We start from the raw sequence: 3,244 nt of genomic DNA, 5'->3' as shown, positions 1-3,244 counted from the left end.
AGCTGCTGTGGAAAACAGGCAGTTCATCAAAAAGTTAAAAATATTTATAATTACCATATGACCCAACAATTCCACTCTAGGTATATATATCCAAATGAATTAAAAACAGACTCAAATACTAATATTATAGCATTATTCATAATATCTAAAATGATGTTAAGTGTCCATCAACACGTAAGTGAATAAAATGTGGTATGTCCGTACAATGGAATAGTATTCAGCCATGAAAGGGAACGAAGTGTTGATACATGCTGCAACATTAAATGAACCCTGAAAACATGGTAAGAAGCCTGACACAAAAGGCCACATAGAGGGACACCTCGTTTTATCGTGCTTTACTGCACTTCGAAAATACTTTTACAAAATGAAGACTTGTGGCAACCCTGTGTTGAGCAAGTCTTCCAGGGCCATTTTTCCAAAAGCATTTGTTCACTTCATATCTCTGTGTCACATTTTGGTTAATTCTTGAAATATTTCAAATTTTTTCAGTATTACTATATTTGTATGGTGATCTGTGATCAGTGGTCTTTGATGTTACTCTTATAACTGCAGATGTGGTGGAAATAGCAAGAGTACTAGAATTAGAAGTGGAGTCTGAAGATGTGATTGAATGGCTACAAACTCCTAATAAAACTTTAACGAATAAGTAGTTGCTTTTTATGGATAAGCAAAGAAAGTGATTTCTTGAGATGAAATCTATATAGTCTTGGTGAAGAAGCTGTGAAGATTGTTGAAATGACAATAAAGGGTTTAGAATATCACATATTAACTAATATAAAGCAGTGGCAGGGTTTGAGAGGACTGATTCCAATTTTGAAAGAAGTTCGACTGTGGGTAAAATGCTATCAAATAGCACTGCATGCTACCAAAAAAGCACTTGTGAAAGGAAGAGTCAATCAATGGGGCAAACTTTATTGTTGTCTTAAAGAAACTTCCACAGCCACCCCACAACCTTCAGCAGCCACCACCCTATTCAGTCAATAGCCACAAACATCAAGACAAGACCCTCCACCATAAAAAAAGATTACGACTTACTGAAGGTGCAGATGATGATTAGCATTTTTTAGCAATATTTTAATTAAGGTATATACATTGTTTTTTAGACATAATACTAGTGCACACTAATAGACTACAGTATAGTGTAAGCATGACTTTTATATGCACCAGAAAACCAAACACTGTGTGACTCGCTTTATCGTGATATTAGCTTTACTAAAGTGGTCTGGAACTGAACCCACACTATCTCCTGTATTATATAAGTATGCCTGTATTATATAATTACATTTATATGAAACATCCAAAATAGGTAAACGCACAGACGACAGAAAGCAGACTAGTGGTTGCCCGGGGCTGGGGTAAGGGGGGAATGGTGAATGACTGCTTAATGGCTATAGGGTTTCCTCTTGGGGTGAAGAAGAAGTTCTGGATGATTGTGACAGTTACACAACACTGTGAATGTATTTAAATACCACTGAACTATACATTTTTAAATGGTTGTAATAGTCAATTTTGTTGTATTTTTTAGCAAAAATGAAAACCACAGGTCTTCCCCCACAAGAAGAACTTTCTCACTAACCTTATCATCATATGTGCTAAGACAGCCGACTAGAATGCATGCTTCCTTTGGACAGACTTTCCCGAAGAACAGGGGCTCGGTCAAGTGTACCTCGTTCCTTCTACAGTATTCAATAAGCAGTTAAGTCACTACTTCTCCCTTGGAAAAGAGTGAATACTGAAGAACAAAAATGTGTTCCTCCAACAGTCTTCCCCTTCTGGGATCACAGTGTATGTTAGATTAAGATGATCACAAATTCTGTGACATTCTACCCATCAAGCAGTTGGGCCTATGAACCTTAAATCTGGGCAAGTTAAGACTGCTTGGCCAGCAGAAGACAGGAGAAATGACATTGGGCCAGACCTTAAAAAACTGACAACTTTCATTTTTCTTGAAATACTTGCTCTTGAAACCTATCCACCATGTTGTGAGGAAGCAGAAGCAGCCCTTGTAGAAAGGCCCAGGTGGAGAGGAACTGACACCCCAACTGTACTCCCAGATGAAAGTAGTAATTAAACAGCTATGTGAATAAGCCTTCTTGAAAATAAATTCTCCAGACCCAGTCAAGTTGCTCCAGCAGTATTCACCAATCCTTGCCAAACTGCTCATTCATGATAGAATTAGTGACTGATTTTTGTTCTAAGCCCCTAAGCTGTGGGGTAGTTTGTTATGAAGCATTAGATAACCACAACACAGTGGAAATTTCCTTCCCTCTCTAGAAAGTATAAGGAGTGGAGAATGGGTCTATGAATAGCTTTAAAAACATCTAGCTTGAATATACAGCAACTACTATACATCCCACTAAAGAATCAGACCCCACATTCAGCTTCGGTCTTTTGAGGGAAACTATACTGGGAGCTCCTATATGTGCCTAGTTCTGTTCTAAGCATAGAGTGGTAAGCAAGAGACTGGGTTGTGAATCTGGGACAGGTTACATTATAATTAAGGAGTCTGAGGCACAAATGGTAACATGTATAAATTGGAATTACAAACTGAGAATGTGCTTCATCACCATCTCAGCTCTGGAAAAAACCTCAACCTTATTTCTATTCAGTCTCACCAAAGCAAAGATGTTGGGAGGGGGCTGCTTTTCCTCCATTTCCTTGACCACAAAAAGTTCAGACGGGCCTGGAAGGTACCACTCCTACTGACAAGGAAAGGCAGCTGGCTACCTAGCTGAGGAAGATGATGGCTTGAAAGACAAAGAAACCCTCTCCCTCACACTTTAGCCCATGTAACAAATGTGTCTGCCTGCTTATCTGGATCTATCTATCAAACCTATTCTGGGGATCAAAGGTGGTGGTAACTCCTTTCTGTTTGTAGTTTTTGGTAGAAAACAATTATTCCATACTCTCCTCCAAAAACGCGCGCGCGCGCGCACGCGCGCGCAGCAGTACTTCCCATCTTAAAAGAACACAAAGGGCAAACTTCCTCTATACCGCCACCACTCGCCTCACCACAGCTACTGCCCCCATTTCTCTGATTCTCTTTACTTCAAAATTCTGTGTCTCCTGATACTTTCTAGGTTCACTCTAACCAGAATTTTACGCTAATCACCCTTAAAACCCCTGTCATAGTCATAAAGGTCCTTCCCTTTACTAAATCCATAGGTTAATATTCAATGCATGATGAGTACTTGAAGCAACAGCATTTAACACACTTCATTTACCATCTTTCTCCTCGTGAAAA

The sequence above is a fragment of the Orcinus orca genome, chromosome 6, assembly GCF_937001465.1.
Source record: "Orcinus orca chromosome 6, mOrcOrc1.1, whole genome shotgun sequence".
NCBI classification, from domain to species: Eukaryota; Metazoa; Chordata; class Mammalia; order Artiodactyla; family Delphinidae; genus Orcinus; species Orcinus orca.
Note: the sequence above shows the minus strand (reverse complement) of the source record.